The following is a 12,337-nucleotide window of genomic DNA, read 5'->3' on the forward strand; positions in this document are numbered from 1 at the left end:
GGAGGTAGGGAGCCGCCCCGCCCCCCTGTCAACAGAAGCCCCGCCCCAGGCTGCGGAAGCTCCGCCCCCTGTCAGGAGAAGCCCCGCCTTCCCAGGGCTCGAAATGGCCCCGCCCTTTGCCGGCGACCGCTCCGCCCACTGTCGACGGAAGCCTAGTCTTCTCTCGGGTCAGCACAGAAGGCAACCCCGCCTTCCTTGCGCTCCGCCTTCCTAATGTCACTGCTGGATCGTGAGAGGTAGGCATGCTGGCTTCTACTGAAACGCCCCTTGTCATCACACGCCCATCCCCAGGGAGACACGACCCAGGCCCCGCCCCTTTGGGCGGAAGCCCCGCCCCTCCGAGACCGCCGCGAGTCCGGCTGGGAACCCCGTGCCCTGACAGATGTCGCCGTGCCCCTTGTCAGCGGTAGCTCCACCTCTCCTCGCTCCTCCGCAGGCCGCAGCTCCACCCGCTGACACCGAAAGTTCAGTTCAGCCGCACTTGGAACCGCCGAGTAAGGCGGAGCCGCCCTCTGTCCCTCCGCCGCCCTCTGTCCCTCCGCCGCCCTCCTCCCCTCGAACAGCCACTCTCTCTTCCCGGGACTTCTTTACGAGTCGAGGGCTTCACATCTCGACGGCTTCCAGGGAACCAGCGCTGCAGCGGGGTCAGCGAGTGCCCGGGCTTTCGGGAACACCGCCCGGCGTCGCCGCCCCTCTCCACTCACTTTCCCTTTCCCCCGCACCGCCGACAGAACGAGGAGGAACAGAACCAAAGCGGAGAGCGGTAACTCACCCTCCAGCCGCTCCACACGCCGGGTCCTGGACGCTCGAGCGCTCCTGGGCCCCTTGACGTTCACTCCCCACCCCCATCCCAGTCGCGGACCCTTTGTGCAGAGCTCCGCTGAGCCACTTTAATCCTAAAAGCACAGCAGAGCTCCGCTGAGCCACATTAATTCTAAAAGATGAAGTTGTTTCAAGTGGAAATATGATTTTTTTTTTTTTTTTTTTTTTGAGACAGAGTCTCGCGCTGTCGCCAGGCTGGAGTGCGATGGCGCGATCTCGGCTCACTGCAACCTCCGCCTCCCGGGTTCAAGCTTTTCTTCTGCCTCAGCCTCCCAAGTAGCTGGGATTACAGGCGCCCATCACCTGACGCTGGACTAATTTTTGTATTTTTAGTAGAGACGGTTTCGCCATGTTGGCCAGGCTGGTCTCGAACTCCTAACCTCAAGTGATCCGCCAGCCTCGGCCTCCCAAAGTGTTGGGATTACAGGAGTGAGACACCGCGCCTGCCCGTGGAATCTGTTGAAATCAGTGTTCTACAATGTTCTTTTTATTTATAGGTTTCATCTTAGAATCCTAAAACTTGTGTAGGATGAGGCTTAATCTTATAAGCAAAGGTATTCAACCCTGCCACATTCCACGCCCTGTATTTACAACAAAAAATACAACACTGCTTTACTCCTCTGGAATTAAATTCCTAATGCATACTATCTCTACAAATAATTTCGAGAAACCAATGTAATGTTCTAATAAAGGTGAAAAAATAGAAAGTAGTTTATAATAAAATATGTACTAATATCAAGAAAAAATTTAAAATAACAGAGTTTTCACATGCGAATACTCTGCCACCAATACAATGCAAAACAAAAACTGCCCCGGCAAAACTTCAGTACGCCCCCAAGGGGCAGTACTGCCCTCACTGGGAACCTCTTTAGACCAAGGAAGGGTCTGGAAATGCTTCAAATAGAGAAATTCATTCTTTTGTCTACACATTTAATGACAAGTTTTCTTTTGTTCGTTTGTTTTTGTTTTTTTGTTTGTTTGTTTGAGACGGAGTCTGGCTCTGTCTCCCAGGCTGGAGTGCAATGGCGCGATTTTGGCTCACTGCAACCTCTGCATCCCGGGTTCAAGCCATTCTTCTGCCTCAGCCTCTTGAGTAGCTGGGATTACAGGCACGCGCCACCACGCCTGGCTAATTTTTGTATTTTTAGTACAAATGGGGTTTCACCATGTTGGTCAGGCTGGTCTCGAACTCCTGACCTCGTGATCTGCCCTCAGCCTCCCAAAGTGCTGGGATTACAGGCGTGAGCCACTGCACCCGGCCGATGACTAGTTTTTGTGTGTGCCAGTGTATGCCAGGCACTGTGGGAGATGTACGGCTGAGTTAGGCAACATTCGTGTCTTCCAGGAATGTACAACCTAGTGGCCAAGCCAAAACAGTAGCATGAGGATGTCTCAAGTGAAAGGTAAAAAGAGACCCCTTTAGGGACGTGGAGCCCTTGACTGCAACTTCACATTTTACCCCCACTTCCTCCCTTGCTTTCTTCTTCCTCCTCCTCTTCTTTAGCACTAGTTTATAGAGTCACTCCTCCTCCCTATAAGCTGTCTCCCTGGTTCACTGCCCAATGCCAGCAGCCCAGAATTCTCCCAGTTTTGGGTCATGCCCACAGGGCAATTCTGTCCAAGAAAACACAGTGCTGAGAACAATATCCTTAGCTGAATTGCTGCCAATTACTTGGTATCCTTCTACAAAGCAAGACTGTTATCATCACCACTCAAAAAAAAAAAAAAAAAAACTGGTTGCAGACTTAAGCAATATGAATATATGTTTAGCATAGCAGATTGTGCCAGCCCACATAAATCTGCTTAGAGATCAGCCTCACAGAGGAACTTGTTTTTATTAAAATAAATTCATTTATAAAAATTGTAAATATGATGGATTTTAACAGCTGCGTGGCTCCAGAAGTTTTTTTTTTTTTTTTTTTTTAAACCATGGATTGGCACAATTAGAATAGTCTAGATTTTTTTATGCATATGTTTTGCAGTTTGTCATACTCAAACTGGTATGGCAAAACTTCAGTACTCTTAGAGATAGAAGTTGTTCAGCAGGTTTTAAAAAGCACAGCACTTTTGCTATTCAGAGCCTCTTCCACCTTTGGAACAGTGAAAAAAAATATTGGTAGGAAATGAAGAGCTTTGGATAAAAAGTTCTAAGCTCTGGTGTCATCTGAAGAGGAATCGGCTTCCAACAGCACTTTTTGTAGTAGCTCCCTTCTGTTATTATTTTTCCTTTTTCTACTTTTTGTGAAAAAGTCTTTTTAAAAACATGATACCGTGAAATAGAACAGTCAAAAAAGACATCAAACTAAGACACTTTAAACTTTTGACTATAGTTAGGCGGACTTAAGAATTTAGCCCTAGTGAAGTGCTCCCACTATTTTCTCTAATGGCTACATTAGAAGGTGAACAAAAATGTTCCTACTAAAACTAATTCAGGCTGAACAAACTTTCTAAGTCAGTTTGGGGGTCAAGCCATTTCCTGTTTCTCTTAGTGCTTGCTCTGTGAAAATAATAATATTACTGGTAATAACAACAGTAAAAACAAGTCTATTCTTGGTACTTGTAAAATTCCTTCCCTCCACTCTTTCCCTCTGCTTCTAGCATAGGACCATATATAGGACTACAGGACTATAGATGCAAAACAAGGAAAACAGAGAGGAAAACTGATTTTCCAGTATTCATTCAAAGAGTAACACATTGATACACTTTATATTTTAATCATTGTGTCATCTGGGTTGATTCATTCATTGGCGTGTAACTCTATATCCACCAAAACTTAGTGTCTTGGCCAGGAAGGGTGCCTCATGCCTGTAATCCCAGCACTTTGGGAGGCTGAGGCAGGTGGATCACAATGTCAGGAGATCGAGACCATCCTGGCCAACATGGTGAAACCCTGTCTCTACTAAAAATACAAAAATTAGCTGAGCATGGTGGCGTGCGCCTGTAGTCCCAGCTACTCAGAAGGCTGAGGCAGGAGAATCGCTGGAACCCGGGAGGCAGAGATTGCAGTGAGCCAAGAAGATTGCACCACTGCACTCCAGCCCGGGTGACAGAGCGAGACTCCATCTCAAAACAAACAAACAATCAAAAAAACCTTGGTGGCTATATCAGCATGACTTCTAAGGAAAAAGTGGCAGTATATATTTTTTAACCTAAAAACTTAGCATACGAATAACCCTAGGGAACACCCCACCAGAAAACAACACTAGAGTGAGAAAATGCAATAATTCACTGTGTTTCAGTCTTTGCAGAGAAGTCTAAGTAGCAGTCCTTAAATTTTAACATTCATGAAAATTATGGAGAACTTTCTTTAAAAATAGATTCTCAGACCCCACTCCTGGGAGACACTAATTCAGTGGGTCTGGGATGAGGTCATGAATCTACATTTGACATGCAGCTGCAGACTTTGAGAAATACTCGTCTAAACAAATGCTTATAATTAAGGAAAAAATTCTTGTAGAAATAACTAAGGGTTACAAACTACAAAAACTCTGAGAAGAGGTACCATTCCTAAAATTGTCAGTTACATGGACATCAACACTGGGAAGGAAATGCCTTCAGTCATTAAGAACTTTCGGACCCATTGCAGACTTTCCATATTCTAGGAAAGGTCATTAAACTCAGAGCACTTTAGATATGTTATCCCATTATATCCTCCTGGTATCTCTGTGAGATAGTGAGTATTGTTTGCAGTTAACATATGAGGAAGCTAAAGTTTGGAGACATTAAGCTACCCAGGATAAGTAAGCTGGATTTTGAATCCATCCTGACCAGTCCTAAATCCTAATAAAGATGTTACATACACTGCTTCTAAGAAAGAAGGCATTGCATTAGCCAAGCTACAGTGTGCACTGGATTTGAGACCTTTCACTGTCATTGAAGTCAGATGGTCACTGTCAAATCCCAGATTCTCTGCCACTTGCTAACTGTATCAGGAAGTACAAACCCACCAAAATTTAGTGGCTTAAAAAATGAAGCAGTTATTTACCTCAGAGGTTTGTGGGTCAGCTGGGTGAGTCTGCTCATCTGGGTGGTTCTGAACTGGAGCAGGTTTCGCCGATCTCAGCTGGACTTGCTCAGGCATCTGTGGTCAGCAGGTGGGCTGTCTGGGGGCTGCCTGGTCTAGGACAGCTGCATTCATATGTCCAGGGGCTGGCTTATGCAGGACGGCTTCAGCCACACCTTCAGTGGATGGCTGGCTGTTGATCACAGTGGGAACTGGGCCACGTGTCTCATCTTCCAGTAGAATAGCCTGGACTCATTCATAAGCAACCACAGGGTTCCAAGAAAGCCAGAAGCAGCCTTTAAGGTCTCTTGAAGCCTAGGCTCAGAGCTGACATTACTGTCGTTTCTGCCACATTTTGCTGACCAAGGCCAATCACAGAGCAAGCCCTGATTCCACCTCCTTTTTTTTTTTTAGAGAGAGAGAGACAGGGTCTTGCTGTCGCCCAGGCTGAAGTGCAGTGGCACAATCACAGCTCACTGCAGCCTTGAACTCCTGGGCTCAAGGCATCCTACCGCCTCAGTCTCCCGAGTAGCTAGGACTACAGGCGTGCACTGCCGTTTTCGGCTTGATCCCACCTCTTGAAAGCAGCTGCAAAGTCACATCGCAAAGGATGAGGTTACAGGAACGGCAAACAATGGTGGCCAGTTCTGTCATTGAGTTACCACACTGTGTGACTGAGGGTTTCTTAACCTGTCTATGTTTTCACTCATCTGTAAAATGAAGATAACATTACAATTGTTGTGTCCTAGCTCAAAGGGTTAATAGTTCATGAAAAGCGCCTGGCTTACCTTAACTGCCCAGAAAATATCAGCCTGATGATGCTCTCTATGGTCTTTCCAGCCTGAAAGTCTTATGAATCTGCATGGAAGAGAGACCAGACTGATGTATGTAGCTCCTCAGGGAAGGACGTTGGCCCTGATTTTCTCACTCTTGATTTCATGCTGTTCCAGTCAACACAGTTCTGGTTGTGAGGTACAGAAACTCTTGTAAGCTAGCTCAATCCAGGAACGAAAGCTACTCTTTGACCCTGCAGATCTACTCCATCCTCTCCTCTCTTGTCTCCCTTTTAAACAGATTTTTTTTTTTTTTTTTTTTTTTTTTTTTTTTTTGAGACAGAGTTTCGCTCCTGTTGCCCAGGCTGGAGTGCAATGGCGCAATCTCGGCTCACCGCAACCTCTGCCTCCCAGGTTCAAGTGATTCTCCTGCCTCAGCCTCCTTAGTAGCTGGGATTACAGGCATTGGCCAGCACGCCCTGCTAATTTTGTATTTTTAGTAGAGCTGGGGTTTCTCCATGTTGGTCAGGCTGGTCTCGAACTCCCGATCTCATGTGATCTGCCCGCCTCAGCCTCCCAAAGTGCTGGGATTACAGGCGTGAGCCGCCGCACCTGGCCTCTTGACTCCTTTTAAGTCTCCTCGAGAACATGGCCTGGCCAAATAGCCTCAGCCAAGGAGTCCAGTATGACTGTTGAGCTCTGTTCATTAGAGCTAATGCACCAATTCCCAAATCTAAAGAGAGAACCTGATTGGTCCAGCACGTTTCTTCTTAAAAGGTCAGCTTAGTGCAATCTGCCGGGTTAGGAGGGGAAGCCAGTCTTGTGGGGAAAGAGCAGCTTTACTTGGGCAGCAGAGGCTGTAAGCAAGGACAGTTCCTTCAGAAGATGGCTGTGAGCCAGCAAAGACAGTGCTTTACATCTCCTGGACATATGTCGCCTTCTCTACAATTTGAATTTACCTTTCCATCAAATAGTGAAAGGACTCAACTTCAAGGACCTTATAAAATCCATCTCCTCTCTCTACATTTCTTGATAAAGTGGATGCATGGGGCTATTTCTCCCACCCACTCACCAAATAACTACCTCGTGCTTTAGCTCTAACATAGGAATATTATGCTAGGACTGCATATTATGGTCTGTCATTTTCATGCCTTAGCTCTAACATAGGCATATTATACTAGGACTGCTGTCAAAAAAAGTGCCACAGACTGGGTGGCTTAAACAACAGAAATTTATTTTTCTCACAGTTCTGGAAACTAAGTATCTGAAATCAAGGTGTTGGCAGAGTTGGTTCCTTTTCTTTCCTTTTTTTTTTTTTTTTTTCTTTTTTTAGTTTTTGTAGACACAGAGGTCTCACTCCCTTGCCCAGGTTGGTCTCCAACTCCTGGCCTCAAGGAATCCTCCCGCTTGGCCTCCCAAAATTCTGGGAATACATGCGTGAGCCACTGCGCCTAGCCAGGGCTGGGGTTTCTTCTGAGGGCTGTCAGGGAAGGATCTTTTCCATGCCTATCTTACTGACTTGCAGATGGCCATCTTCTCCCTGCGTCTCCACATCATCTTCCCTCTGTATATGTTGGTGTTCAAATTTGCTCTTCTTATAAGGACACCAGTACATAGGATTAGGATCTACCCTCCTGACCTCATTTTAAATGACCTCTGCAAAGACCCTATGTCCAACCTCGGTCACGTTCTAAGGCACTGGGGTTTAGGGCTTTACCATATGAATTCTGAGGGAGTCACAATTCAGCCCGCAGCAGGAGGAAAACAGTCATCACTATAAACTACAAAATGCAAGTAGTATCTCAGCCTGTTCTTTCCTGGGCTTATCCACAGTTCTGCGTTTTGGAATGTCTTTCAGTCCCTAAGAATATTCAGTAACTACTTAACTGACTGTCTGTGGTCTGTAATTTTTTAAAGTTCCAAGTCTATGAAAAGGGTGGTCATACTGGATACTTTTTGAAAGCTTTTTATATTGTGGCGAGTTTATCTTATGTTTAATCAAATAGCATTTTGTTTACACATTGCCAAAGGCAGTGGTTTAGCAGCTAACAATAGAATCACCTGGTGTTTTCTAAAAACATCTATTTTTTATTGGTCTATTCAAAGAAAGGAAAAAAATCTATGCCCCAGCTCTACCTCCGAAGAGTCTGATTTATTCAGTTTATGGTGAGCTACAGGCACTGTTCTGTTTTTAAAAAGCTTCCCAAATGATTCCAAAATGCAGTCAGTTTTGAGAACCACTGGCCTCAGGTAAGGGGGAAAGGAGTTAACCAACTCTTATGAAGAACCTCTACCTGCCAGGTTCTGAGGTCAATACTTTTCTATATAACCTAATGTAATTTTCAGAGCAATCCTATGAGTATTAATACAACATCCCCCATTTTGTAGATAAGAAAATTGGGGTGTAAGATTTATTTGCTCAAGTTCCACAAGTTGTGGAGGCAGAAGTTCAAATAATGGGTTGCAGGACCCTGGTAGGGCTGGAGATTTTTCCATCACAAGGTCGACAGCCATCATGTGAACACATTATCTCTATTTCTCCGAACAGACTAGGCTATGCTGCTATAACAAACCCCCAATACCCAGTCTTAACATAACTTTTCAGCCATCGAGGCTTCTTTGGGCCCTCAGTGATTCTCTAGGGCAATTCGCCTCTAAGTGGTGACTCAGGGACCCAGGCTGCTTCCTCTTTTTGGCCATATACAAGGAATGTGGCTAGGTACAGGAAATGTGGTAGAGTAAATAGGTATTTTGGTGAGCAGTAAACGTTTCTTCCATGTTACCTTACCAAAAGGCATCTTTTTTGAAGAACCTGTTCCAGGAGATTGAAATGCACGTTTGACTCCACAGGCCCTCCTTTTCCACCACACAGTAAAGCTTACGGTCCATCCTTCTGTGCCTTGGATTATTAAAAAAGTCAAGGCGGGTCGGGCATGGTGGCAGACACCTGTAATCCCAGCAGTTTGGGAGGCCGAAGCAGGCAGATCACCTGAGGTCAGGAGTTTGAGACCAGCCTGGCCATCATGGCAAAACCCCATCTCTACAAAAAATACAAAAATTAGCCGGGCATGGTGACGTCAAGGCTACAGTGAGCAGTGATCATGCCATTGCACTCAAGCCTGGGTGACAGACCAAGACCCTGTCTCAAAAAAAAAAAAAAAAAAAAAAATTTGTAATATGTTTTAGCTACTTTGATCTCATTTTAGTTATGAATGTTAAAAATTGAAAATATAGACCTAGGTGTTACTACATATGCTTTTGGAATATTTACAAATTTTTTTTTTAAATATAGACTGATTAGCTTGGACTTCTCACTAAGTTAATTTCTCAATTTGTAGTCTACTCACACATTTATTTCCCTCCTGTTTCATAGCTTATGCATCCAGCTATGAAACTGCAAGTATGCAATTTACAGCCAACAAGATAATATATTGCTGTGCTTATGTTACACATATACCCAAATGTTAAACACCTTTCTGATCATACAGATAGATTTGCAGACTTTTAACAACTTACTTGAAAAATAGTCGCCCAAAGACACTTGAGGGACAACATAAAAATATAATAATTTTTTATATTTTATATTTAAATTTTATTATTTATACTTTTTATATTTAAATTTATTTTATATTTTAAAATTTTTCAGTTTACAAACACAAGGATTTTTTTTTCTGATCTTTTTCGGCCCACCTTTAAGATATTTCAGGTTTTATAACAAAAAAAGAATTTTTGCTTAAAAGCAGTTTTTAAATTTTTATGAAACATTTGTATGAACAAAGGAATATCTTCACTATAGAAACATTAAAAAATAGAGATGAGAATCCATCTATGTTTCTCCCTTCCTAGCCACTATTAGCATTTTAGTGTATTTCCAAACTGGCTATTTTTAGATGAAAGAAAATGTGTAGTTGTCTCTGACTATTCTCCTGCAAGGTTATTTGTTCTAAGAATATTTTTTAAATGTCTTTTTGGATAGACATTTTCATTTAGCTAGTATTTTAGTGATTATATTTCATGCAACAGCTGTGAGGTGAAGGTTCAGAAGAAACCAGGGAATTCGTTTGGTTCATGGTAATTTACATTTTCTCCCTAGTGGGATGGGAAAAAAGACTTAAGAAAAATTTAAGGAAGAAACAGAAAAGAGACGTATGTAGTGGTCCTAAATATAAAACATGTAAACTCCATGAAAAAAAAAATTACAGAACATAAAATTGGAGGTAACTTATTTTTATCCCTAAATAATTAAAGCAAAAGCTTGTGTCTTTTTTTAAGATCCTGATTTTCCTAAATATTCACCACAGTAAATAGCTATAATTAGGATTCATCACACGTAATCAGTTTCCAAATTATTTCATGAATACATTATCTCTTGCATTGAGCCCCCCTTTTTTCCTCACAAGTCAATCTTCAAGCCAGTTGAAGTTTCACAATGGTCCTTTAAATCAATACTTGTAGCTCACAATGTCTGTATGTCCTGGGTACTCATGTCTGGCTCCCTTTGATCTATTAAATGTTTTAGTTCCATATCTTTTGGGCATTTAAATCATTTTGATTCAGCATGTGCTCTGAAGGTAGAAGTATTTCAGGAGCCCTCTCGCTGCATGTTAAGTGCTGTTCTCTGACTCCCAGCCAGAGCGTGGATGTTGGCAGGGTTGATGGCTCAAATGTAGTGATTTCATTTCCAACCTTTGCACACTAAAAGTACATAGCCTAAACACAAAACTTCCAGATTTTTCCTCTTAGAAGCACAACTTAACATTCACGAATAAAACAATCTTTAAAATGGGAAGAAATTTGAAAATAAAATCGCAATGCTGTCTCAATAAAATACTGGGGATATTAATGCTGGTTTGTGAGGTTTTGTAGCTGAGAAACCTTTAAAAAGTTGTTGTTGGAGTATTTCATTTTTTTCTACTTTTATTTTTTAAAGAGAGTGGGTGTCTTAGGTTGGGCTGCCCCTAAAACAGACCCTCAGTAAGAGATATGAGGGCAAGTGGTTCATTTGGGAGATGAAGCCAAGAAGAATGAGTAGGGGAGTGGGGATATAAGAAAGGGAAGGGAAGGAAGCTAGCAACGGTACAGTTTCAAGCAGGTTGCTGCTGTGGGATCTAGTGCTCAACTCTGATGGAGAACCTAGAGATAAGGTATAGAACACACCTGAGAGGTATCCCACCAAAGGGCCAAGGGAACAGGGGTATTATTCACCAACTCCCATCTATGTCTAGCCAGAAACTATTCACAGGGGTGTTAACTATTTGTCACTTCCAGACCACCTCCAGCGTGAGTCATGAGAAAACCCTCAGGTGGAGGGTTACAAACATTCGCAGGAAATTGCCATTGGCACGTACTGGAATGCTGAGTGCCAAAGCCATACAGTGTTTGTTCAAGGAAGGTGGTTAAGAACATGGGTTTCGAGTCACAGAGACCTCATTTAAGTCCTGCTTCTGCCACTTATGTGTGATAGTGAGTAAATGACTTAATTAGTCTCAGCATCTGTTTCTTTATTTGTAAAATAAAAATAATACTAGAACCTACCTACTAGGCCTTTTATGGCATTGTAAGTATAAGTGAGATACTGTCTATAATCTGCACACAAGGTGAGTGTTCACCACATGTATCAAATAATTGGTTCAAATGGACATGAGAGAGTAAGTCAGCAAATTTTGTCTGCTAAACTTTTGTGGCAGACAACTCCCGGGTTGCCTGCGAGGGTCACACTTTCTTATAATATGAGTTTCCGCTAATAATGTCTAAATTATGTGATATCGGTCTCTGGAAGGAACTAGGGTGGACATCAGGACCAATCCAATTCTTTGGAGCCGAGAGGGTACTATGAAGTCTAGAACAGAGAATCACTGAGGCTTGGTAGCTTTGTCTTTGTCGAGTCACATGAATGGCAACTATTTTAGGAACTTCAGCCAAGGGCTTGGAGCAGGACTAGTTCCCTCTCATTGACGTTTGGTTGTTCTAAACATCCACGAGGTAATTTACATCCTTTCAAAAATGTGCCTTTTTGCTGAAGTTAGAAAGAGGATTTCTGTTACTTACAACCAAAGAATCTTAACCAATAAAACCCGTCTGTTTTTTTATTTGTGTTATTTTTCAGAGCTATATTTTAGGCTGAAGTGTGGTAGGGCAATCATGATTCACTGAAGTCTCAAACTCCTGGGCTCAAGTGATCCTCCTACCTCAGCCTCCCGAGTAGCTGGGACTACAGGCATGCGCCACTACACCTGGCGAATTATTATTATTATTATTATTATCATTATTATTATTTTTGTAGAGATGGGTCTTGCTATGTTGCCCAAGCTGGTCTCAAAATCACGGCCTTAAGTGATCCTACCGCCTCAGCCTCCCAAAGAGCTAGGATTACAGGCATGAGCCACTGTGTCCAGCAAAAACCCATCTGTTTTTATTTTATTTTATCTATTTATTTGAGACAGAGTCTCACCTTGTCGCCCAGGCTGGAGTGCAGTGGTGCGATCTCGGCTCACCGAAACTTCCACCTCCCAGGTTCGAACTCCTGAGTAGCTGGAATTACAGGCATGTGCCACCATGTCTAGCTAATTTTTGTATTTTTAGTGGAGATGGGGTTTCATCATCTTGGCCAGGCTGGTCTTGAACTCCTGACCTCAGGTGATCGGCCTGCTTCAGCCTCCCAACATGCTGGGATTACAGGTGTGAGTCACCGCACCTGGCCCCATCTGTTTTTAACCTAATTAATTAACTGCTGAATGCT

The 12,337-nt window shown here is 43.3% G+C and overlaps 1 protein-coding gene across 1 annotated transcript in view; it reads right to left on the minus strand.

Moving 5' to 3' along the window:
* ZHX1 (zinc fingers and homeoboxes 1) overlaps nucleotides 1-1,005 on the minus strand; it is a 28,955-nt gene extending 27,950 nt beyond the window's left edge. The window contains exon 1 of the mRNA XM_011973015.1: nucleotides 773-1,005. The gene's annotated coding sequence lies outside the window, so the exon portion shown is untranslated. The remainder of the gene's footprint in view (nucleotides 1-772) is intronic.
* Nucleotides 1,006-12,337: the final 11,332 nt, after the last annotated feature.

The sequence above is a fragment of the Mandrillus leucophaeus genome, unplaced genomic scaffold, assembly GCF_000951045.1.
Source record: "Mandrillus leucophaeus isolate KB7577 unplaced genomic scaffold, Mleu.le_1.0 Scaffold133, whole genome shotgun sequence".
NCBI classification, from domain to species: domain Eukaryota; kingdom Metazoa; phylum Chordata; class Mammalia; order Primates; family Cercopithecidae; genus Mandrillus; species Mandrillus leucophaeus.